We start from the raw sequence: 27,787 nt of genomic DNA, 5'->3' as shown, positions 1-27,787 counted from the left end.
ACATCACTCTGTTGGCTGAGCTGCAGTCACACTGGCCTTCTTTGTGTTGCTCCAAGTTGGCACGCTACCTTCTGTCACAGGGAGCAGTGCTTCCTCTGACTGTGGATACCCTTTCCTGCTGCTCCCACGCTTTCCTAATGTCCCTAGGAAACTCTTTCAACCCTCATATCCCAGTTTGTCACTTGCTTCCTACTGAAGACATCACGTTCTTTTGTTCTATGTTTTCTTTCCTAGAAATCAACTATTTCACAGCTGATTAATTTATCTCTCTGTCTCTAAATTCCATGAAAACAGTTGATCATCTTAATTTTTGTCCACAGTAAGATCTCAACAAAGATTTTAATAAACGAACAAAAAGCTATCTCAGGCTAAATGGTGGACATAATTAGAATTCTAAGCTGGTGGCCAGCTGAGAATTACTGATACTAATAGCAGAGGCCAGCATCTTCTTCAAAACGGGCATAGACGAGACCAAGAGCATGAAGCCACGGAGTGCATAAGAAACATTACTTGCTGCTCTTGGGTGGGGTAAAGGTGACCAACAGAGGAGGTTGGAAGAAGAGGGAGAACTCCTAGGATGGGCTGAGGATCCTTGCAAAGGCTGCTAATTCATAAGAAGACACAGGGAGTTGGTCACTGGCTCTTAGAGATGAAAGTGACCAGTATTTTTCCAGAGACCACAGGCCCATCAATCATCTTTGGCATGTGTGTAAGGGGTCACAGCTCCTCAATGAAGGTTAACAGGGGAAACAAAGCTATTTCACACCCTCACTGGCTTCTAAGGGGGTTGAGTCCTCATGACTAGGGGTGGTTTATTTCTATTGTACCTAGTGTTAAAATGGGTTTGGGTAGCAAGGTTTGGTAGCAGTTGAAGAAGTCTGAATTGCTTTGCCTAAGGTGGGAGGGGAGCATACTGAAAGGGAAGACAAGACTCTGGAAAGCAGAGACAGATATTAATATATATATTAATTATATATGTAATATATACTATAATAAATTTATTAATTATTAATAAAGAGGGCTCTGAGGGAAAAATCCCTTGAGGCAGTACAGCCAGAGCTTAGGGGAACAGAGAGTGCTGTGGTATTTGTTTTTGTATGTGGTGTAAACACTCTTCCACCTATACAACTGAATCTTTAATCTACGTACTCATTAGTGCCTTTTTGCTAAGTGAGTTACCCTTAATGGAGGGGAAAGCAGCACTAAGATCTGCATGAGAGCTGCCTTTAGTATGACCACAGATGTGGAACAGGCATGTGCAGGAGGAGCTGGGGGATGAGAGGCCAAGTGGTGTCCGGATCCCGCTGTGATCTAGGACTAAGGAGGACATGGGTCATTTTTCCTAGAAAGTGTGGCTGACATAAGGCAGTAAAATAGTCAACCAAAATTAGCAACAATCCCCGCTTAGCTTTCGCTGACAGAGAAAAATTCTGAGGACTGGGCCACAGCCTGACATAGAAGTGGCTTTAGGAAACACCTCTGTCCATAGCACAGAGATAAACAGCTCAGGCTCTGCAGACAGGAGGATCTGGTTTGAATCCCTACTCCCATATTTACTGGCTCTGTGACACTGGGCAAGCTACTGGGCATACCTACTCCTCTGTCTCCTCATCTGAAGAAAGGGGGTAACATGCGTCCATGCCTCTCTGAGAGGGTTGTAGAAGGATTAAATGAGATCACACATGTAAGCTGCTTAGTCTAGTAACTGGCATATAATAAGTGTTCAGTTAATGTTAAGTATCTTTATTGTTGTTCCCATCTGAAAGTTCTTTGTTGCTCAGCTGTTGGTCTATGGAAATTACGTTGAACATGGCAGGAGGAGAGAGTAACATCCTTATGGAGGATGCTTAACTGGGTCATCCCCTTCTAAATGGTCAAAGGGCAAGTGGGATGCCTAGTAGACTGATGTTAGAGTGATCAACCTCCTGGGGATGGCTACTCTGCTTCACCAGGGAGTCCCACATCTGATGCCCAGGTATCCACAAGTCACTCATCCACATTCTTCTGCTCCACTTGCCATAACAGCCAACTAACCTGCTGCAGCTCCTTCATCTTTCCTACACTGGTGGAAGGGCAAGGATTAAAGTATATCACCTTTGATCTGGCTACTGTGGTCCTGTCTGCCTTCCTTTTGATAAGGACAGACAGCTTGGAATATAAACGCCCCAGGTAACACAAGGGCTCTGGGCATGATTGCAGGGTGAACCCATTAATCACCAGCAAGGCTGAAGTCATAGCCCTCAGTGGAAGCAAGCTGCCCATGATGAGAGCAGTGGGTGCCATGGTAAGGAAGTGAGGGTGCTCCTCAGGGCACAGAGTATCTCAGTTGGCTAGGGAATCTGGCCCTGCTGTCCCCTGCAAGTTCTCCATGGAGACCAACACCAGGGCACTGAACCAACTGGGTGGGCAACAGGAGACAACAACCACAGTCAGAGCTGCTTCCCTGCAATAGCACCTACTGTGTGTCAGGAAGTAAGTAAGCCAGGTGCTTCATATATGCAGCATTACTTCACATGTTTACAACCACTCCAAATATTCAGCTTTCGAGCTGAGGAAACCAAGGCACAGAGAGAGGGACTAACTTGCTTAAGATCACACAGCTGGTGTCAGTGTAAGACTCAAACCCAAGTCTGTCTGATTTTGAAACCCACACCCTTTTCTCCACTGCACTGTGCAGCTCTTGGCTACTGATCCCCATACATCCCCAAAAGCACAACAGAGTCAAATTTTCAAATGGTAGACAATTGGGTAATTGAACATGAAGAAAACAGTGCCTACTAGGTATCTGGTCACATGGGTCAATGGAATTAAGGGAGAAAACAAATAACTGCACCTTTGAATAGACTGGCATTACATTGAAAAGAAGAGGACCTCGGTAAGGAATTCAACACCAAGTTACAGAGACTGGCACACCGACAGCAGAGGGCTTTGCGGCTGCCTATAGGGACACAGGGATAGGTGGTCAGGGACATGTCTGAAACACTACTAAGTTCTCAGATAAAGGTTTTGCTTGTAAAGCTTTTAATGGTAGAATAAAATCCAAATGAATGTCATTCATTTGCATAAAAATGAGTATGAAGAAAATAAAATGATAAACCAGAAATTGGTTTTCAGAAGTGTCTTTTATATCCTTAAAGTGTGTTATCAAACTGCAGGGAATTCTAGCTTTTCCGGGACTGGGCACTCAGCTTAAGCCATCCTTGCGTACGAACTTGTGAAAGCTGCCTGCTGCCTGCTGGGGTTTAAGACTCTCCACCCAACAAAGACATTCTAAGAAGAAAATAAGAGCTGACAGCACATCAGCTTAAAAAGCGATAAACAAAATAACTCACACTAAATAATGAGGCAGGGGTTTCAGTGCTGTTTTTATTTTTGTAATACACTGACTGACCAAAACCGAAACTTCACTCTTAACAGGTTCTAGCACTCCTGCTACTTCAGGACAATGGCACTTCGGGTGTCAACAGGTAATGCAGACACAAAGCAGTCACGTTGTGTATCCCTCTGTGTTCTTCACTTGAACATACTGCTTTTCAACCATTTGGTGTATTCTTGTGGCTCCTAAGCTCCCTGAGGACAGAGTCACATTTTCCATAATTCTGCACCCCTCTACATACACATACACACTAGGCTCAGCACACTACTAACCAGCAATTACTGAGGTCTCTGATGTGCCAGGCCCTGTGCCAGTCTCTTTGCTCGTGGTCTTATTTAATTTACACACCAAGTCCATAAGGTATGAGTTGTTCCCACTGTCTAGGAAAGCAATCACGGAGGTTAGGTATGTTCTGTGGCCATGGCTAGAAAAGGAGATGGCTGAGATTTGAAGAGACTTGTGTCTGACCCCAGTCATACTCTTACACCACTCCAAAACCTGGCATATTGAAGGACATTTATAAGCATCTAGCCTTGCTTTAAATAGAAACTCTATTGGTTTGTCCTTTAGAAAAAAATGGAAAATTTCCATCTTCAGAATAGAACACTTCAATCAAGCTAGTGGCAAAACTTGTGATCACGATCCCAATGTGCGTCAAGCTCCTGGGACTAGAAACTCTCTTCTGTCCGATGATAGAACTTTGATTCCTGTTTGAGGAATGTGCAAAGTCACCAGCTGCCTTCTCGCCTTTTCTAGTTCCATCTCTGGCAGATAACTGACAACTTTTATTCCTCAAGCCAGTAGAAGAATCCTTTCAAATGCTAGATGAGAGTGATGACAGAACTACCATTTATTAAGCATTTACTATATTCTGGGGTTAAGCCAAGCAGTTTAATGTACATTTTCTCCCACAATTTTTTTTAAGTCCTCCCACTAGCCCTCTAAGATAGGTACTTTTAATCAACATTTTACATAAATGGAAACTATGGCTTGAAAGGCCATCTGGCCCTCTGGGTTACATAGATTACACAGCTAGTCAGTAGTAGAAACAGGATTCAAGTCCATGTTTTTACTATTGCCAAAGCTTTTGCTCTTACACAGTTACTTCTGATGAGTTACTTTGATTCTGGAAATAAAAGAAATGCAGAATATGCATGCAGAACCATTACTAGGCCATACATTTCCCCAGTTGCTACCTATGTATGACAAAACAAAGCCTCATATCAGAAAAGAGTGATGCAACTTCTTACTGATATGGTATATCTGACTTCCAACCATACATAGAGTACTCTTTCTTTTCAAAACCCATTAGAAATATGGAAAAATTATGCTCTACAAAGTACCTCTCATAAAAACAACACTTAAAGTTCTAACTGGATTCAATGCGGTTAGGCTAAAAATAGAATAATCCAACTTATAAATCTAAATATTTCAATACAAATCTCTTTTTTAATATTGCACATACCAAAGTATTTATAATGCTCACTACATTGTATAACACCAAGCACCGTATCCTCAAAAGACTTTATGTAGCATCATCCAATTCCTACCTCGAGGCAAAAATTAAACTGGTCGCAGGACAATTTAAACTCATTTCTGCAAAACTCTCCCCCTGCTTGTGACCTGTAAGGTATTTCCATTCCAGACTCAAAGAGCTTATTTTACGAGGAAGAAGATTCCTTTCTTCCACTGACCTCAGCATTTACAGAGCTGTATTGTAGCTCAAAATAAAATTAGATTTTGGAAGGAAAAGAGTTTGAAATATTATGTAGAAAAATATTGGCAACAAGATTCCTAGTATATCACAGCCTTAAAGCTAGAGAATTTTATCTGGAAGGCTGGCTACACAGAGGTTTAAAAAAACACCATAAACACACTTTTTGAAACTGAAGAAGACATTTATAATCCCAAGTGCCCTTGGTTAATAAGTCAATTTTGGAAAATGAGTAATGCAAGGCTCTTTAGTATCAAGTTGCATTTTTTTTTTCTGTAATACTCTCCATTAGAATGCAAAAACCAACAGAAGCCAAATTAAATGAAATCAAAGTCCATTTAACAGAATGTCCTCTAAATTCAAGGTAAAGACCATTACTATCTGAAAGATTCCAAGCAAGAGTCCTTAAATATCAAGAAAGAAGAATCCTTAAATATCAACAAAGAACAAATGAATGTTTCCAACAGACACATAAGGAAATAAGTGCTCTAGAACAGTGATCCAAACAGGAGGTCTCGGTGTTTGTCATAATGTGTGTATCAACCCCAGCTATAATTATCCAGGAAGGTGTAAAACAGGTGATAGTAGTTGATCAATAAATGTTCTCAGTGTTACTATGACCACCACCACTACCACTAGTTTTAGCAGAGTTGCCACTTTTTGCAAACACAAATCTCTTCAAGGGAAGGGGTTTAAGCAACATATCAGTCTTCAAAGGTTTTTGTAAACTGTATTATTTCTTTACTAACATATCAGATCAGTCACTCTGACGAAATGTGTTTTTAATAGTCTTGGTAAGGGAAGAGAAAGGGTCATCTTAGAGCGAGAGAACAGTGGCCAAGCATGGTGGTTTGCAAAGATAAGCCCTGGGAAGCAAAGGGCACGAGAGGCGAATGGTAGCTGAACAGGTCACTGAGTGAGGAGCAACAGCGATGGGGAGAACACAGAGCAATCTCTCCTTCAGACCATTTCAGAAACATGTCAGAAAATCAGGTCCAATCTCAGTGCTATGTCATTTTAAAAAACAAAAGTGATATTTTTAACAGTTCCCAATTTCGTGGAAAAGGAGTATTGTGACTTCACTTTTATCTTTAGGTAAGATGTGGCACATGTAAATGTTTTTGGAGACACAATATTTGAATCCTAGTTCAAAAAAATTCCTTCCCAAAAAGCACTGGCATAGCAGTGCTACGAGGATCTATATAGTCCTTAAATATAAAGTATAACAACTGACAAAGGGCAATAATTATGTGCAAAAAGGTGAAGGCACTAGCCCAAATGGAATTGCTCATAAGAGAACCAAGGACTTTGCTGTATCAGCCAAGAATGAGACTCCCTTGGATGAATCCATAAATGTCAGATCCAGAAAGGAAATGTAGGTTTCCCTTTTTCAAACAGTACAAAAGGCCAAGAAGCTTTAGAACTAAACAAACCAGGCCTGACCTCATAATAGTGTACTAAAAGCAAAGTCACAGATGTTTACATCCAGTCCAAATCAAGCCTATTATTAGAACTGAAACAAATAATTGTCTCAGCCAGATTTCAGGTTCCAAAAGGAGAGTGGACAGCCTGTGAAAGGAGAACCATCATTTGCAACTGCTAAGTGCTAAGCACTGTGACAGGCCTCTTGCCTGTGTTAGGACACTTAGTCCACGCAGCAGCAGAATCTCTACCCCATAGAAAGCCATGGAATCTGGGGGCAGATTGAGAGCAAGGAGTGGGGGCTGAGACTGAGTCCAAAGGGCAGTTACATGCTCACTACCGTGAGCGATTACCTCTGAAGCCAGACATTTTACAACAGTTGATCACAGGTCACCGGCCAGAAGTTATTTGTACTGTAGCAAAGGTTTCTACCTCTTAGGACTCTAGCCTAGAGTCTCTAACCATGACTATGCATCCCTTCAATAAAAAATTTATGACCATTAACCCCTAGTAGATGCATATTTTAAACTATATACATGAACACTGTTCTACTATATTATGGTAATTATAAAGCATATATGAAATATGTAAGTTAGAAAACAATTATATTTTAAATTTTAAATTGAAGTTTTAATATTTTATTTTCCTAACCCAATGGATCAGGCAGTGTATCACACTTAGAGACTGGCTTTTTTTGGCCTTTCTCTTCCAAAACACCCCCAATGGGCACATTCTGTTTCATGGGTCCCCAAGTCTAGGAAGAACCGACAGAAGTGGAATAGGTCTGCATACTTGGCTTTTACAGCTGAACCCATATTCAGTTTCTTACAATAATCAAACTTGAGAAGTGAGAGAGCGACTTCTTTGATCATCAGTAGACAGGCTCTTCCCAAGAGTGGTACAAATTGTTCTTGTATACAGATATGAAAAGGAATGTCACAGAGACATGTATCTTCAAATTCAGCTTGGCCACTAATCACATCTCTTTCTCATCTAACCCCACTTCAACCAGAGTCAAAAATTAAACTGGAAAGATAAGAACATGTTCTTTTTTCTTCTTTTGCCTGACTGTAGTGATTCTGTGATGTTAGGCAAAGCATCCAATTTCTTCAGGCCTCACTTATTCATGTAAACATTGGCATTAGCTTTGAGAATGACTAAGGATTCTTGTGAACATAAAAATCTAAAGTTCTAAAAAAATTCCTTCGTCAATTTTCCTAATATGGCATGTATATACTATGGAATATTATGCAGCTATAAAACTAACACAGGAACAGAAAACAAAATATCACATGTCACTTTAAGGTGGGAGCTAAATGATGAGAACTCAAGGAGACAAAGAAGGGAACAACAGACACTGGGGTCTAGTTGAGGGCGGAAAGTGGGAGAAGGGAGAGAATCAGAAAAATAACTATTGGGTAATAGGCTTTAGTACCTAGGTGATAAAACAATCTGTGCAACAAACCCCTGTGGCACAAGTTTACCTATATAACAAACACGCATGAACCCTAAATAAAAGCTAAAAGAAAATTAATAGGAACAGATTTCAGAACTAAAAACAAAAACAAACGTAAAAGGAATACTATGCAGCTATAAAAAAGAATGAACATGGATGGAGCTGGAGGCCATCATTCTAAGTGAAATAACTCAGAAACAGAACATCAAATACAGAATGTTCTCACTTATAAGTGAGAGCTAAACAATGGGTACACATGGACATAAAGATGGAAATGACAGATACCAGGGACTCTAAAAGGTAGCAGGGTGGAAAGGAGTGAGGATTTAAAAATTACCTATTCAATATGATGTTCACTATTTGAATGATGGGTTCACCAGAAACCCAAGCTCCACCAGTAGGCAATATATTCATGTAACAAACCTGCACGTGTACCCTGTAAATCTAAACTAAAAAAAATAATTTTTTGAAAAGTTAATTTTTCTCACCCTGGTTTCTCTCTATGTTCAAATGTTGGCTGTGATATAATGTGAAATGTGAATCATGAATTAAATGTACTGACCTAGGAAAAAAAAAAAACATAAATATGTTTGGTTGACATTTACCACTTCTCCCATCCCTCATCTAACAATAATACAGTAGAAGATACAGATGCCTGATGGTTTCCTAACTGAACCAGACTAAATGCATGAGGTACCTCTTTTGCAGGACATAGGGTTGAATCTAGGTAAGACACCTTCTTCTCTTCTCTTTCTCTGCAAACACAGACAAAAATCACAAATGCACAGTACCCTTATGTACACCTGCAAATGTATATGCAAATCAAATAATGGCATAACCCTAAAGCGAGCAGGCATTATATGCACCTCAAAGAGAACCTGGTGTAGACAATGTTAAATATTAAAGGGATTGTTAACTGGTTGTTAAGCACACAAAGTACAAGATTTTTATTTTATTTTATTTTATTTTATTATTATTTTTTGAGACAGAATCTCGCTCTGTCACCTAGCCTGGAGTGCAGAGGCACATTCTTGGCTCACGGCAACGTCTGCCTCCCGGGTTCAAGCAATTCTCCTGCCTCTGCCTCCTGAGTAGCTGGGATTACAGGCATGCGCCATCACAACTGGCTAATCTTTGTATTTTTAGTAGACACAGGGTTTCTCCGTGTTGGCCAGGCTGGTCTCGGACTCCTGACCTCAAGTGATGCGCCCGCCTCAGCCTCCCAAAGTGCTGGGATTACACGTGTCAATTACAATAATATTGTCAAATACAATAAAATTGATAACATATTTTAAGAGGTTCTGGTGGACTGGGGTTTTAAAATAAGTTAATTTTTGGCTCATGGCAGAGCACTAAGCAGGGCACAGAGAAGAATGATTCTAGTCCCATCCTACCACCCACTAGCAGTGTGAATGTTTCCTCTAACAGTTACCCATGTGTTCCTTAGTTTTCTCATTGTAAGACAGATATTCTTTTTTTAAAGCAAGACCAAGATCATTATTTCTCCTGGTGAAAACTGAAAAAAAAAAATCCAGCAATAGATGAATGATCAAATATTGTATGGTACTCAAGGAGACATTAAAATTATCTTTATAATAAATGTATAAAACTAAAATTCTTTTTATCATGTTAAATTAAAAAGGAGAACAAAATTATACCTAGATATCATAAAAGGGGAGGAGTATTAAAAAAACATGAATCCTGAAAAGCCAAAGCCATGATTTTCCCACTGTTTTCATGTTTTTTATAAATAATATGTATACATTTATAGAAGGAACATTCTCAAAAATCATGGATCCAAGAACACGGTTGACTCTGACCTGTCCACAAGATAGAAAGGATTCTGAACAGAGGTATAACCCACGTAATTACTGCTTGTGTGCATTAGCTAGAAAACGGAGGGCGGCTAATGCTTCCTTTTGGGAAGACGAAAACTTAGATCTCAAGGAATAAAGACCAGGTATATTCTTGCTATCTCGAAACCATTTGCCATGACCCTATATACTTCTCAGAGCAGGGTACTTGTTAAACTGATAAAAACATCAAAATGCAGGGTAGCATGAAGTCTACAACCTCAGCCACATGGGATCCACACAAAGCGGATGAAGAATAATTTGTGTGAAAAGGGTAGAGGTGAGACAGTATAAAAATCCTCAGAGAGGTTAAAACCGAAAACCAAGAATCCAGTTTCCATTTTTCTCTGGAAAGCCCTCCTTAAGGAAATGTAGAATTGAAAATGGTTACAATGAGAAAAGAGCGTTTGGGGAAAGTTTTGATATATTCAATGCCCATTAAATGATCACTTGTTACTACATTAAATGAACTCTTTCTTCAAGAGAAACACTCAGGTACTTCACAATTTTAAGATAACAGCTTTCCATTGTACGCCACAATAGAAGCATTTATAAATTGCTCATTTTGAATGATTCTAAAAGTCTGAAGTTATTAGAGAAATCTGCATTTTCCTATTGGTAATTGGTCCAACAGGTAGAATAAAATCTCCCTTTTAATTCCCTTGGAAACCTGATGAATTCCAAGGGAATTAAAAGACCACCCAGTAGCATCTTAGTGTGAATAACAGCAAGTTTCTTAAAAAAAAAAAAAAAAAAAGCCAAAACAAGTACTAGCCACTGTAACCCAGAGTGAATGTGTGAGCTCATATCCTGGAGGTCAAACCCAGAAAGTGAGTCCAGAGCTCAGGCAGTCTCAGTTCTTACAGAGGCACAGCAGGACTGGGATGATGCCCAATTCCCCCCGCCTAGACACTTCATTTGTTCCACAAGGACGCTGTGATCAAAGCACTGGGAACAGAAAGGAGGTATCTACAACAGTCTCTACTCTCTAGAGGCTGACAGTCTACAGAAGTAAACAGAAAGCCAACTGACAAAGCCCAGCAATGCTAAGTGCTATTACAGAGATGACATGGGAGGCCAGAGGGGGCACATGTTCACACTCAGAGCACAGTAACTACCTGGTTTATTCTTCATGGTACTGGACAGCTTGGCAGCCTCACTGTGCTTGTGGCTAATAGTTTCTTCTGCAAAATTCTGCATACGGTTTAGCATGACTGGAACTGAAATAGAAATGTCAGTCATTCATATTCTCTCTCTCTCCCTGTCTCTTCTTCAAGGAAGTTGAGTACCTTCTATGTATCAGACATTACATATGCACCTATAGTTCAGTTGCTCCTCAAAATACCCTGTGAATTTATTGCCATTTTAAAGATGAGAAAACTGAGTTTCAAAGACATGACAGAGCTAGTACAGTTATCATTCTCTGTGTGTGTGTGTGTGTGTGTGTGTGTGTGTGTGTGTGTGTATGTGTGTGTGTGTGTATGTAAAGAAAGGGTAACAGGAAAGAGCTGGAGAAACAAGAACCTGATCTGGGCTGAGAAGCCGGGTCCACAGGCATTTGTATCAGCCTCTCCCACTTCTGATGTTTGCTTAACAGTGAACTTGACTGACCTCAAAGAACGTTTTGTTTTATTTTGTTTTAATTTTTCTTTTGATCCAGTAAAGATAGGTGTAGGAAAATAACATCTCCCATTTCAGGGATAGGACCTTGATTGACTAACCCAGTTCTAACTCCCTGTGAAGCAGGATAAACAGGCCTAAACACAAACGGCTTCTGCACCCAATATTCCCAGTATTGTGCAAATATTCATGTTATTACAGTGGAAATTTTCAAACTCTAAAATAGAACAGCAGTGTGATGCCACCTAATATTCTAGCTTTGGGGAAAAACAATGTTGGAATCTAGGTAATTGAGAGTAGACTGGTTTAAAAATGGCGGGTCAGAATGCCCTTAAGATTCCTGTCAGGAGTGGGACACAGACTGCAGAGGATGCAAACTGGAGAGGGAATGAAGAAAAACTGTAGGGAAGGAGAGGGAGAAAACCCCCAAGGCCAAGTCTGGGTTATCATATGATTTTGCTTCACATGACATGGGTCACAGGTGCCTGTCATACATACATATTAACATTTTTTTTTCTTTTTGCTGTTGTCTTATAAATGTCTTGAGTCTGTTCCTGAGAGTCAGACTTTATTATTAGATTATTTATTTATTTTTATTTCAATGGGTTTTGGGGGGTAAAGGTGGTATTTGATCATTAACATGTTTTTAAAAAGCTATAGATGAGCAATCTTTATCTGGCAAGAACCATTAGTGGGACAGTGAGTATCCCACTAATGATAAGATAATAGTATTGCTCATAAAGCTGAATACCTTCCATGTAACATGCATTACACACACGTATACACAGTTCAGTTATTCTTCAAAATACCCTGTGAATTTAATGCAGAGATACAGATATTATTGCCATTTTATAGATGAGAAAACTGAATTTCAAAGACATGACAGAGTGAGTACAGTCAGCGTTTTACCATAAGTCTGCCTAACCTGTGTTCTTCTATAGCTGGGGTGGGAATTCTCCCAGGGCACAATAGGTGCCTCTGACTATAGTTTACTGACAAAAGCCTCACTACCACACACAGCAAGGTGCACTAACTTCTCAAAGTGTTAACCTCGAAAATCACCCAAAGAATGCATCTATGTGAAATGCATCTATTAAAACAGTGCCTTCTTGGTAGGCTGCTGTTTAGGATGTCTGCCAGGTACACAGTGCCTTGCCAGCCACATGCCAGAAGGAGAGCTGTCTTAGTTTGCAATCTCCCTAACCACCACTTGCTCTACCTTTGCAATTAGTCAAAACTAATCATAACGAACATAAGTGAGTGAGTTGTGAAACTCCTGTTCTTAACAGTGGGCTGTGTGGTGGGAGAGCACACAGATGGAGTTTCCTTTTTAAATGAAATATTTGGCACTAGCCTCTGTTAAGAGTTTTCCCTTGTTTCCATCTGGTTTTAGTATTGGAAGACATACATGAGAGAATGGAAAAAGAAAACTCTGTTGGCGTGCTAAACCACTAGAAAAGCTGAAGTCACTGACAGCACATCCTCTAAATCCTCAGAGATTAGCACACTCTGCTCAAGGAATGTTGTCACATTGTTTTTAAGAGGGGAGAGTTCTGTTCTCCGGATCTAGCCCCGTCTTGAGGGGGGGAAAGAAATGACTGTGTGTCTACTTTGGAGTCAGATGGACCCAGGCATGAGTCAGCACCCTCACTGTTTAGCCACCTGACCCTAGGCAGTGCATCTACCAGCATTAAGCCTCAGGTATTTCATCTGTAAAGTAGAAATAACAAGGCTGTTGTGAGGATTAAATGAGATGATACCCATTAAATGCTTACTTATCTGTTTTTGAACTTTCCTAATCACAAGGTTTTAGGAAAGACAAATGTTATTATCACTGGTTTTCACAGGAAGAGATCTAGAACCACCAAGGAAACTCTAAAAAAAATTTCAGGCATCTATTTTTTTCTACTACACAATGGAAGAAAACAAATTCATATGTGGCAGTGTCCCTGCCAGGAGCCTCTCCGAATTTCCCCGGGGGGTTCATCTGCTAAGAGTCAAATATATCTACTAACAGTGCCACTGTAATATGTGAATTTCTTAACAGCCCAGTTGTTGATATACAGGAATGTTACCACCCAGCCAAAACCAACCAAAGCCTAAACCTGTAGGAGACCAGAGTAATACCGAGACATGATTATAACTAAAGCCGAATGAAAGGGTAAGAAAAGGCATTTGGTTTGGCAAGTCTTTTCTCATACAATCTCTACGCCTACAAGAGAGCGAGAGCACAGCACAGTGGATGAGGAAGTAGACTCTAGAATCAAACCTGGGTTCAAGTCCTTGTTTTGTCACTCACTAGCTGAGGATCTTGGGCAAGCTAACTTGCCTCTATATGCTCAGTTTCCTCATCTACAAAATAAGAACTATTATCTACCTCATAGCACTGTTAAAAGGATTAAAGGAGTTAACATGTGGAAAGGGTACAGAATATGTCTGAACTCAATAAATACCACAACTACTATTATTATTACTACTACTAATCCCAAAGCAGGCTGATGCCATCCTGACTGTATGAGCACTGAAGCATGTGATGGGCCACGGCAGGTGCTGCCCTGCAGGTCATTTAAAATTATACCTGGTGGCCAAACCTACTGAACTAGAAAATGTTTCAGAGGAAAATCCCCTCCTTTTCAATTCATGTAACCAATGGTTATTGTTTTACAAATGCTTTAATCAAATATGTCTGTGCACATATCCTAGAAGAGCCAAATGCTCAATAAATTGTATAACAAAGGATACTGCATTTTTATAAAATTAAAAAGGATGTAAGAAAACTCACAATCAAGGCACTGAAAATAACTTTTTTTTTTTTTTTATTGCCTTGCCTTGTAAAGTTTTATAGCTGGATGTACACACCAAATCTCTATAATAAAGAGACAAAAGGCTTACCCTGATATATATTCCAAGGTAGGAAAGTCTATTAATCAATAACTTCAGAAATGAGACAGAATGACACTGTGGAGGCCAAAAGTATGCCACATCTCTATCAATTGTGAAGAGTCAGAAAGGAATCTACTATTTAAAACACAGTCCTCTCCACCACACCCCTCCCAAGTGAATCAGAAGAAATGAGGTGCTGTGGCAGTTGCACATGGCCACGGGTCAGGAATCAGGTAGATGTCTGACTCTGCCACTTCCAAAATGGTGACCCCGGGAGACCATGACCTCTGATGAACACTAGTTCCTTGATCTGTGAAATGAGGAACATACCACCCCATAAACAGGGATGCTGCAGGGATTAACTGGAATTAAATAATATAATATACATAAGATGAATGCTTTTTACTTTTATATAATTTTTTAAAAAACTTCTTAATTTCAGTAATATTCACTATATACTATATATATATATACACACACATACATATAATTATTGTAGTTGATTTGCATTTCCTCTTTCACTGCTAATACCTTGGTGTGCCTCTGACTTCAGTGTGAATTTCTTCGTTTTTCCTGAATAAAAACTCTTGAAAAGTCAACTTACCACTGCTGAATAAACCATTTCTACCGAGGTCAAATTTCATCTGCCTTGTCTCTTCTCTCTCTTCTAATATTTATAGACTTTGAGATGAGAACCGGTCTGAATTAGAAAGTAAATAAAAAGAGTTTCTCTCCTATGCCAGATCACTGACAATTAAATTTGGTTACCCTAATTCCAGTAACAACCCGTAAAGAATTTTCTCAAATGCTCATAAATGTTTATGTGTTGATATTAACTACCTGGATTCTTCTCTACATGACATGCATGAAATAAGAATGAAATTTGGTGTAAAACTTCCATGAGGGTTCAGATCCCTAGAATCTCAGAACCCACAATAAACCTGAATCTTACTCTGAATTTTTCAACTGAATAAACTAAGCCCAGAAAAATCAGATGTTTGACCATGTCCAGACAAGGAGAAAGAAACTAAAGAAGTTTTTAATAAAATTGAGTACCAAAAATATATCATTATGTCAGATATCCCAATAAGACAACCCAAAGTATACCTCCCCAAAACAGTAAAACTTCTCAACCTTAGCTTCAGAAGTTCTTGCACAACACTTTCAAAATACAGATAAGCTTCCCCACCAGCCCCCGTGCTGCATTAGAACCAGGCCATCTGTCCTTTGAGAAATTCTAGAGGATATTATAAGGAACACCTAGGGCTGCCAATCACTGAGATAAAGAGCAGTATTGGCAGGTTCTATGCTCCTAATACATGTCATTACCTGCCATGGGTATCTATTTACATAAATTATTTCATCAAAAAGCATTCAGAACTTTTTCCTGAAAAAAATTTTGCTCTCCCTACAAATCTAAAACCATTTTGAAAAGATTAAGATTTTCTGTTTCAACAAAACACGTAGAAGAATGTACTAATCACAAAAATTAAAGCTCCCACATGCTCCTTCTCTGGTGATGAGTAGCAGCCATGGGAAGATTTTTACCCATTTATGGATATAAAGGGTAGCATCATATATTACACACACATAATTAAAACAGGATTCAGAAAATAGATTTTAAACCTGAAATTACAGAATGTTTGGTAGGTAACTGATGTCTAATAACAAACTGATTTTAACTTAGCATATTTCTAGTTTAGCGTTATAGACCCATATTATCATGGACAACTGACTATAGAAATTGTGGGTAGTGCTTACTTTACACTTTGAATGTGTTAACAGTTCTAAATTACAAATAAAGTCTACACTATAATCAGGTATGTAGTAAACAAAAAACTCAAATAGCATCTTCCATTAAGCATCTATTGTGTCTCTATCAAGCAATATGCCGGGTGCTATAAGGAATTTATCATTAACAAAATTTACCATTGACCAGTCTTTGAGCAACCTAATCCACATGAGTGAGCAAGAATGAAAAGATAGCACAAAATAAAGATTTTGTATATAGACAGACCATACAGATGCAAGCACAGGTTTAGATGATACACAGCTGCTTCTATTAGAACGTTCAAAAAGGCCAATGGAATAACCTCTCATGTCTATAAAGTAAAGGGTTAGTTTCCACCCACCTGAGGAGGTGCATGGAGATAAGGAGGTTAATATTTCCCACTAGTGACTCTGTAAAAGTGTTTTTAAAGTAATCAACTTTGGCTGGACGTGGTGGCTCACACCTGTAATCTCAGAACTTTGGGAGGCTAGGGTGGGTGGATGGCCTGAGGTCAGGAGTTAAGAGACCAGCCTGGTCAACATGGTGAAAGGCCATCTCTACTAAAAATACAAAATTAGTCGGGTGCGGTGGCGGGAGCCTGTAGTCCCAGCTACACAGGAGGCTGAGGCAGGAGAATGGCGGGAACCCGGGAGGTGGAGGTTGCAGTGAGCTGAGATCGCGCCACTGCACTCCAACCTGGGCAACAGAGAGAGACTCCGTCTCAAAAAAAAAAAAAAAAAAAAAAAAATCAATTTCATTGAAATATATTTACATATAATAAAATACAACCATTTTAAGTGTGCAGGCTGATGAGCTGTCAAAAATGTATACACCTATGTAATCAACACCACAATCAACAAACAGAACACCTAACGTTACTGTGAAAAATCGCCTCAGGCCCCTTCTCAGTCAATCCTGCCACTACATCTTACTCTTGTCTGTTCTAGAATGTCATATAAGTGGAATCACATAGTATATTGATGCTTCTGTCTGTTTTTTCTTTTCCACAACATAATGCTTTTGAGATTCATCCATGTTGCTACGTATATTGGTAGTTCATTTCTTTTTACTGCAAGGCAGTATTCCACTGCAAAAATGTAAAATAATTTGTTTATGCATTTCATATGTAGATGGATATTTGGGTTATTTCTGGGTTTTGGTTATTATGAGTGAGACTGTTATGAATACTTGTGTACAAGTCTTTAGGTGGATGTATGTTTTTATTTTTTCTCTTGAGTATATGCCTAGTAATGGGGTGCATGTTTGACTTTATAAAAAACTGCCAAGTTGTTTACTAAAGCAGTCATATCATTTTTACATTCCCATCAGCAAAGTATGAGAGCTCAAATTGCTTCACATGTTTGTTAACACTTGGTATTGTCAGTATTTTTAATTTTAGTCATTGCTGAAAAGAAAAAGCAGAAACCAATGCTTTAAGAATGTTAATCACAGAGGCATCTCAGTACATAAGCATTTGTACATATCATTCGAGAAGTCAATCAATCCATGATTCCAGTGAGAAACACTCAAATCCTATCCCAAGACACCATAAAGAACTGGAGAGATTCTTTTTCTCCTTCTATAATTAAACCTAAATAAACTAAGAAAGATCATCTTATTTATCCCACTCCAGTACCTTTTTTGGATACCTCCAAAGGATATTTAAGCCGCTCTGAAAACAGTAAGTCTTATGATCACAGACCTCTAACTCTGATCATAAACTATATTAGATATTGGGAAAAAATTCACACAAAGAAAAGTTAGTAAAAGACATTGGATATATATGAAACACCCATGTCTAGATACATATTTTGGCAAGCTTTTAAAGCAGTGATACTTCTCCCTTTTTAAAAATTTAATGCTTCATGCTGTTTGAAGAATGGTTAAAAATTACTTGCAGACATTGTCCTAATTTGGACAAAGTTTGCCAGTTCAAAATGCATCACTGGATTTCATCAACCAAACCACAATAGTTGAAGGGCCTGGCCTCCCAGAAGGCGTAGGCAGTTCACACTAATAGCAGGAAGAAGACTGTCATTCCAGGGCTCGGCTTTCACTTCACAGACTCCTGTGAGAGCTGAGCTACAAAGAGGTCATCCCTACCTAGACTGAATAGAATAGGAGAAATTCAAAATCCTGCTTAGTCTTTTAATGAACCTGCCATTTCCTCTGCCTGGAATGCCCTCTCACCCACACAATCCTCTTTTCAAAACCAGTGAAGTCCTGCTTTTCTCGAAATTCTTGGTTCTCCCAACCAGGACAAATTCTCTGCATACATGCGTTCGCATCATTGTATTTTTTTTAATCTTTCACAGTTTATAACTATGTTTATTTTAGTTACAGATTAATGTCTATTGCTGCTTGCCCACCAAATTAGGTAAGCTGCATGAATTCTTTTCATAGCGGTACCCACAGAAGCTAGAATGCTTGGCACAGAAAAGTTCTTAATAAATATTTGACTAATTGCTAATTAAAACATTACCTTATCAGGGATATAACTGATATGCTTCTAAGCTTCGCACAAGTTAAAAAATAGAGGTGCCTGCTTCTTTGTCACTTACAAGAAAAATCAAACTGGAAAAATCTTGGGTGTCAAAGTTGCCTGCCCTTCTCCTGCCCCAATTTCCACTATACTATCTGCTTCAATGTCAGATCTACTTTATCAATCTGTTCTCTCAAGATTCAAAACCATGAAAAGACTGAAGAACAAAAGATTTTCCTCCATTAGAATGCAACAAAAAAGCAATTCTCACAGTTTTGGACTTTAAACCTGAAGGTCTTGGTAATTTGTAAAGGAAATACACTTATTCCATAAGTCCCAGGTCATTATCTTCTATGGCAGGGGAAATGGAATGGTTATGCTATTTCACTGAGTGAGATGAGGTTGTTAGAGTCCCTATATCACTCTTGGAGGCTTCATGATCAGAATTAGGCAGACAACAGCATATGCCTAAAATGCAAACAACTGTTCATCAATTATACATACATACTAGGCAAAATTCAAGTGGCTTCTAGACCATCTACCTTTCTTGCAACTACTCATCTACCAGAAATCTCAATGAAATATTGAGAAAAGAGAGCTTAACAAAATTAGAATCACTAGGTGTCTATACTAGGCCAATGTTCAGCCCAGCCCAAATGCAAATCAATATTTATTTAAGTGTATTCTATTCATCGTTTGTGTAAGCAGGACTCTGGAATCTAAATTTAAGAATATGAAAATATTTTTAAGACCTGGGCTGGGCGTGGTGGCTCACGCATAATCCCAGCACTTTCAGAGGCCAAGGGGAAATGACTGTTTGGAGCTGCGAGTTTGAGACCAGCCTGGGCAATATGACAAGACCCCATTGCCACAAAAACGGCAAAAATGGTGGTTCATCCCTGCAATCCCAGCACTTTGGGAGGGCTAAGTAGGAGGATTGCTTGAGCCCAGGAGTTCGAGACCAGCCTAGGCAACACAGTCAGAACTCATCTTCACAAAAAAATACAAAAATCAGCTGGGCACAGTGTTGTGTGCCTGCAGTCCCAGCTCTCAGGACGCTGAGGCAAGAGGATCAATTGAACCCAAGGAGGTCAAGGCTGCAGTGGGCCATGGCTATGCTACTGCACTCCAGCCTGGGTAACAGAGTGAGACCCTGTCTCAAAACAAAACACAACAAAACAAAACACACTTGAATTTCATTAATAAAATTCTAGGAAGGGATTAGGTGAAGCTACTTCTTTCTTCCACTTAGTCATTAGATATTAATTGAAGCCCTAGAATATGCCAGGCACTGCTTAGCACACTAAAGAAATACAAATATCTTCTAACAATAACCAAGTTTTTTTTATTAACCTAATCCTTATTTTTAATAAACAGAAACCAATGTTTCAAGGTCAATTCTCTCACACTCATTTAAATAAAAGCTTTCTTCCTTTTTTTTTGAAGCAGAGTCTCACTCTATCACCCAGGCTGGAGAGCAGTGGTGTGATCTCGGCGCACTGCAACCTCTGCCTCCTGGGTTCAAGCGATTCTGACATCTCAGCTGTCTGAGTAGCTGGGATTACAGGCAGACACCACCATACCTGGCTAATTTTTGTGTTTTTAATAGATACAGGGTTTTATTATGTTGGCCAGGCTGGTCTCGAACTCCTGGCCTCAGATGATCCTCCTGCCTTGGCCTCCCAAAGTGGTGGGCATTTATAGGCGTGAGCCACCATGCCTGGTCCACTGAAAAATAATTCTTAACACAGCAGTCTGCGATCTAACCACAAGGCAGCAGCGAGGCTGGGGCAGGGGCGCCCGCCATTGCTGAGGCTTAAGTAGGTAAACAAAGTCACTGGGAAGCTCGAACTGGGTGGAGCTCACAGCAGCTCAAGGAAACCTGCCTGTCTCTGTAGACTCCACCTCTGGGGACAGGGCACAGTTAACAACAACAACAACAAAAGCAGCAGGAACCTCTGCAGACGCAAACGACTCTGTCTGACAGCTTTGAAGAGAGCAGTGGATCTCCCAACACGGAGGTTGAGATCTGAGAAGGGACAGACTGCCTGCTCAAGTGGGTCCCTGACCCCTGAGTAGCCTAACTGGGAGACATCCCCCACTAGGGGCAGTCTGACACCCCACACCTCACAGGGTGGAGTACACCCCTGAGAGGAAACTTCCAAAGGAAGAATCAGACAGGTACACTCGCTGTTCAGCAATATTCTATCTTCTGCAACCTCTGCTGCTGATACCCAGGCAAACAGGGTCTGGAGTGGACCTCAAGCAATCTCCAACAGACCTACAGCTGAGGGTCCTGACTGTTAGAAGGAAAACTATCAAACAGGAAGGAAACCTATACCAAAACCCCATCAGTACGTCACCATCATCAAAGACCAGAGGCAGATAAAACCACAAAGATGGGGAAGAAGCAGGGCAGAAAAGCTGGAAATTCAAAAAGTAAGAGCGCATCTCCCCTTGCAAAGGAGCGCAGCCCATCGCCAGCAACGGATCAAAGCTGGTCAGAGAATGACTTGGACGAGATGAGAGAAGAAGGCTTCAGTCCATCAAACTTCTCAGAGCTAAAGGAGGAATTACGTACCCAGCACAAAGAAACTAAAAATCTTGAAAAAAGAGTGGAAGAATTGACAGCTAGACTAACTAATGCAGAGAAGGTCATAAACGAAATGACAGAGATGAAAACCACGACACGAGAAATACGTGACAAATGCACAAGCTTCAGTAACCGACTCGATCAACTGGAAGAAAGAGTATCAGCGATTGAAGATCAAATGAATGAAATGAAGCGAGAAGAGAAACCAAAAGAAAAAAGAAGAAAAACAAATGAACAAAGCCTACAAGAAGTATGGGATTATGTAAAAAGACCAAATCTACATCTGATTGGGGTGCCTGAAAGTCAGGGGGAAAATGGATCCAAGTTGGAAAACACTCTTCAGGATATCATCCAGGAGAACTTCCCCAACCTAGTAGGGCAGGCCAACATTCAAATTCAGGAAATACAGAGAACGCCACAAAGATACTCCTCCAGAAGAGCAACTCCAAGACACATAATTGCCAGATTCACCAAAGCTGAAATGAAGGAAAGAATCTTAAGGGCAGCCAGAGAGAAAGGTCGGGTTACCCACAAAGGGAAGCCCATCAGACTAACAGCAGATCTCTCGGCAGAAACTCTACAAGCCAGAAGAGAGTGGGGGCCAATATTCAACATTCTTAAAGAAAATAATTTTAAACCCAGAATTACATATCCAGCCAAACTAAGTTTCATAAGTGAAGGAGAAATAAAATGCTTTACAGATAAACAAACGCTTAGAGATTTTGTCACTACCAGGCCTGCCTTACAAGAGACCCTGAAGGAAGCCCTAAACATGGAAAGGAACAACCAGTACCAGCCATTGCAAAAACATGCCAAAATGTAAAGACCATCGAGGCCAGGAAGAAACTGCATCAACTAACGAGCAAAATAACCAGTTAATATCATAATGGCAGGATCAAGTTCACACATAACAATATTAACCTTAAATGTAAATGGACTAAATGCTCCAATTAAAAGACACAGACTGGCAAACTGGATAAAGAGGCAAGACCCATCAGTCTGCTGTATTCAGGAGACCCATCTCGCATGCAGAGACATACGTAGGCTCAAAATAAAGGGATGGAGGAAGATCTACCAAGCAAATGGAGAACAAAAAAAAGCAGGGGTTGCAATCCTAGTCTCTGATAAAACAGACTTTAAACCATCAAAGATCAAAAGAGACAAAGAAGGCCATTACATAATGGTAAAGGGATCAATTCAACAGGAAGAGCTAACGCTCCTAAATATATATGCACCCAATACAGGAGCACCCAGATTCATAAAGCAAGTCCTTAGAGACTTACAAAGAGACTTAGACTCCCATACAATAATAATGGGAGACTTCAACACTCCACTGTCCACATTAGACAGATCAACGAGACAGAAAGTTAACAAGGATATCCAGGAATTGAACTCATCTCTGCACCAAGCAGACCTAATAGACATCTATAGAACTCTCCACCCCAAATCAACAGAATATACATTCTTCTCAGCACCACATCGCACTTATTCCAAAATTGACCACATAACTGGAAGTAAAGCACTCCTCAGCAAATGTAAAAGAACAGAAATTATAACAAACTGTCTCTCAGACCACAGTGCAATCAAACTAGAACTCAGGACTAAGAAACTCAATCAAAACCGCTCAACTACATGGAAACTGAACAACCTGCTCCTGAATGACTACTGGGTACATAACGAAATGAAGGCAGAAATAAAGATGTTCTTTGAAACCAATGAGAACAAAGATACAACATACCAGAATCTCTGGGACACATTTAAAGCAGTGTGTAGAGGGAAATTTATAGCACTAAATGCCCACAAGAGAAAGCAGGAAAGATCTAAAATTGACACTCTAACATCACAATTAAAAGAACTAGAGAGGCAAGAGCAAACACATTCAAAAGCTAGCAGAAGGCAAGAAATAACTAAGATCAGAGCAGAACTGAAGGAGATAGAGACACAAAAAACCCTCCAAAAAATCAATGAATCCAGGAGTTGGTTTTTTGAAAAGATCAACAAAATTGACAGACCGCTAGCAAGATTAATAAAGAAGAAAAGGGAGAGGAATCAAATAGACGCAATAAAAAATGATAAAGGGGATATCACCACCGACCCCACAGAAATACAAACTACCCTCAGAGAATACTATAAACACCTCTACGCAAATCAACTAGAAAATCTAGAAGAAATGGATAATTTCCTGGACACGTACACTCTCCCAAGGCTAAGCCAGGAAGAAGTTGAATCCCTGAATAGACCAATAGCAGGCTCTGAAATTGAGGCAACAATTAATAGCCTACCCACCAAAAAAAAGTCCAGGACCAGATGGATGCACAGCTGAATTCTACCAGAGGTACAAGGAGGAGCTGGGACCATTCCTTCTGAAACTATTCCAATCAATAGAAAAAGAGGGAATCCTCCCTAACTCATTTTATGAGGCCAACATCATCCTGATACCAAAGCCTGGTAGAGACACAACAAAAAAAGAGAATTTTAGACCAATATCCCTGATGAACATCGATGCAAAAATCCTCAATAAAATACTGGCAAATCGGATTCAGCAGCACATCAAAAAGCTTATCCACCATGATCAAGTGGGTTTCATCCCTGGGATGCAAGGCTGGTTCATCATTCTCAAATCAATAAACGTAATCCAGCATATAAACAGAACCAAAGAAAAGAACCACATGATTGTCTCAACAGATGCAGAAAAGGCTTTGGACAAAATTCAACAGCCCTTCATGCTAAAAACGCTTAATTAATTTGGTATTGATGGAACATACCTCAAAATACTAAGAGCTATTTATGACAAACCCACAGCTAATATCATACTGAATGGGCAAAAACTGGAAAAATTCCCTTTGAAAACTGGCACAAGACAGGGATGCCCTCTCTCACCACTCCTATTCAACATAGTGTTGGAAGTTCTGGCTAGGGCAATCAGGCAAGAGAAAGAAATCAAGGGTATCCAGTTAGGAAAAGAAGAAGTCAAATTATCCCTGTTTGCAGATGACATGATTGTATATTTAGAAAACCCCATTGCTCAGCCCAGAATCTCCTTAAGCTGATAAGCAACTTCAGCAAAGTCTCAGGATACAAAATTAACATGCAAAAATCACAAGCATTCTTATACACCAGTAACAAACAGAGAGCCAAATCATGAATGAACTTCCATTCACAATTGCTTCAAAGAGAATAAAATACCTAGGAATCCAACTTACAATGAATGTAAAGGACCTCTTCAAGGAGAACTACAAACCACTGCTCAGTGAAATAAAGGAGGACACAAACAAATGGAAGAACGTACCATGCTCATGGATAGGAAGAATCAATATCGTGAAAATGGCCATACTGCCCAAGGTTATTTATAGATTCAATGCCATCCCCATCAAGCTACCAATGAGTTTCTTCACAGAATTGGAAAAAACTGCTTTAAAGTTCATATGGAACCAAAAAAGAGCCCGCATTGCCAAGACAATCCTAAGTCAAAAGGACAAAGCTGGAGGCATCACGCTACCTGACTTCAAACTATACTACAAGGCTACAGTAACCAAAACAGCATGGTACTGGTACCAAAACAGAGATATAGTCCAATGGAACAGAACAGAGTCCTCAGAAATAATACCACACATCTACAGCCATCTGATCTTTGACAAACCTGAGAGAAACAAGAAATGGGGAAAGGATTTCCTATTTAATAAATGGTGCTGAGAAAATTGGCTAGCCATAAGTAGAAAGCTGAAACTGGATCCTTTCCTTACTCCTTATACGAAGATTAATTCAAGATGGATTAGAGACTTAAATGTTAGACCTAATACCATAAAAACCCTAGAAGAAAACCTAGGTAATACCATTCAGGACGTGGGCATGGGCAAGGACTTCATGTCTAAAACACCAAAAGCAACGGCAGCAAAAGCCAAAATTGACAAATGGGATCTAATTAAACTAAGGAGCTTCTGCACAGCAAAAGAAACTACCATCAGAGTGAACAGGCAACCTACAGAATGGGAGAAAGTTTTCGCAATCTACTCATCTGACAAAGGGCTAATATCCAGAATCTACAAAGAACTCAAACAAATATACAAGAAAAAAACAAACAACCCCATCAAAAAGTGGGCAAAGGATATGAACAGACATTTCTCAAAAGAAGACATTCATACAGCCAACAGACACATGAAAAAATGCTCATCATCACTGGCCATCAGAGAAATGCAAATCAAAACCATAATGAGATACCATCTCACACCAGTTAGAATGGCAATCATTAAAAAGTCAGGAAACAACAGGTGTTGGAGAGGATGTGGAGAAATAGGAACACTTTTACACTGTTGGTGGGATTGTAAACTAGTTCAACCATTATGGAAAACAGTATGGCAATTCCTCAAGGATCTAGAACTAGATGTACCATATGACCCAGCCATCCCACTACTGGGTATATACCCAAAGGATTATAAATCATGCTGCTATAAAGACACATGCACATGTATGTTTATTGTGGCACTATTCACGATAGCAAAGACTTGGAATCAACCCAAATGTCCATCTGTGACAGACTGGATTAAGAAAATGTGGCACATATACACCATGGAATACTATGCAGCCATAAAAAAGGATGAGTTTGCGTCCTTTGTAGGGACATGGATGCAGCTGGAAACCATCATTCTTAGCAAACTATCACAAGAACAGAAAACCAAACACCGCATGTTCTCATTCATAGGTCGGAACTGAACAATGAGATCACTTGGACTGGGGAAGGGGAACATCAGACACCAGGGCCTATCATGTGGAGGGGGGAGGGGGGAGGGGGGAGGGATTGCATTGGGAGTTATACCTGATATAAATGATGAATTGATGGGTGCTGACGAGTTGATGGGTGCAGCACACTAACATGGCACAAGTATACATATGTAACAAACCTCCACGTTATGCACATGTACCCTAGAACTTAAAGTATAAATAAAAAAAAAATCATGAATATAAAAAAAAAAGAAAAATAATTCTTACCAAAGTGTTATGTTCTTACTTCATTTTGTTTGTTTGTTTGTTTTAATTACACTTTATGTTCTAGGGTACATGTGCAAAATGTGTAGGTTTGTTACATATGTATACATGTGCCATGTTGGTGTGTTGCACCCATTAACTCGCATTTACATTAGGTATGTCTCCTAATGCTATCCCTCCCCCCCTCCCCCCACCCCACAACCAGCCCCGGTGTGTGATGTTCCCCTTCCTGTGTCCAAGTGTTCTCATTGTTCAATTCCCACATATGAGTGAGAATATGCGGTGTTTGGTTTTCTGTTCTTGCGATAGTTTGCTGAGAATGATGGTTTCCAGCTGCATCCATGTCCCTACAAAGGACATTAACTCATCCGTTTTTATGGCTGCATAGTATTCCATGGTGTATATGCGCCACATTTTCTTAATCCAATCTGTCATTGATGGACATTTAGGTTGGTTCCAAGTCTTTGCTATTGTGAACAGTGCCGCAATAAACATACGTGTGCTTACTTCGTTTTAATCTAAGAGACGATCTTAGAAATTTACATGTTCTTTCTGGTAAAAAGTTACTTTTAACTTTGGGAGGCCGAGATGGGCGGATCACGAGGTCAGGAGATCGAGACCATCCTGGCTAACAGGCTACTAAAAAATACAAAAAACCAGCCGGGCGAGGTGGCGAGCACCTGTAGTCCCAGCTACTTGGGAGGCTGAGGCAGGAGAATGGCGTAAACCCGGGAGGCAGAGCTTGCAGTGAGCTGAGATCCGGCCACTGCACTCCAGCCTGGGTGACAGAGCGAGACTCTGTCTCAGAAAAAAAAAAGAAAAGTTACTTTTACCCTAAAATAAATTCTGATAAATGATCAAAGGTTTAATTTTTTAAAAAGCTAGAAAGGGGTCCAAAAAAGTAAAGTTTGATTCCCAAAACTACAATTGAAGGAAATTTTTTACAAAGATAAAGCTTAAATCTTCCATCACTCCATATAAGAAATATTATCAGAAATATCACAAATGCCCCAGGTGTTTAGATTAGCATCACCCATAACTCCATGAAAAATTTATCCAAATTTTATCTCAACAATCTTAATAGGAATCCATTGTAAATTCCACAGATCTCCTATAATCACAAACAGAAAGAGAAACAACAACAACAACAACAACAAAAACAACAAGATTCTAAGCTTAATAAAACAGATGCCTCTTCCCGACAAGGCAATGGCTGTCAGGCAAAGCAATGACTTGTGCATTGAATTGACCTTATCACATTCCACAAGGTGCCAATATTTATCTTAAGACAAGTGATTACTGATTATTGGCAACTGTCTAGAAAAACAAAGCTAATGAAAGTCAAGCTGTGAGTAATGACAATTATCCAGATACCAGGAACTGTTCTAAAAAGAGAATTCCAGAGGATAGCCCATTCTCTGTCAGTGTCTCAGTGAAGGCAAGTATGGACAAACAAGTCTGCGAAACATTTTACAAAAGCTCTTAATGAACTGTAAAATACATCCAAATTGAACTTCACTATCTTTCCAATACATGGCAACCTCAAAAACAGAGGTGTCACCAGTAAACAGGAAGACCAGAGAAACGGAAAAGCAGCAAGAGAGTGCAGACACCTACAAAACCTGTGAATGTAA

General features: G+C 39.8%; 1 protein-coding gene across 1 annotated transcript in view; it reads right to left on the bottom strand.

Annotated features, from left to right (window-relative positions):
- Positions 1–27,787, bottom strand: part of STXBP6 (syntaxin binding protein 6) — a 265,201-nt gene that overhangs the window by 153,383 nt on the left and 84,031 nt on the right. The gene's annotated exons all lie outside the window — the stretch shown is intronic.

The sequence above is a fragment of the Rhinopithecus roxellana genome, chromosome 5 (assembly GCF_007565055.1).
Source record: "Rhinopithecus roxellana isolate Shanxi Qingling chromosome 5, ASM756505v1, whole genome shotgun sequence".
NCBI classification, from domain to species: domain Eukaryota; kingdom Metazoa; phylum Chordata; class Mammalia; order Primates; family Cercopithecidae; genus Rhinopithecus; species Rhinopithecus roxellana.
The sequence above is the reverse complement of the archived record's forward strand: the minus strand, read 5'-3'. Positions and strand labels throughout refer to the sequence as shown.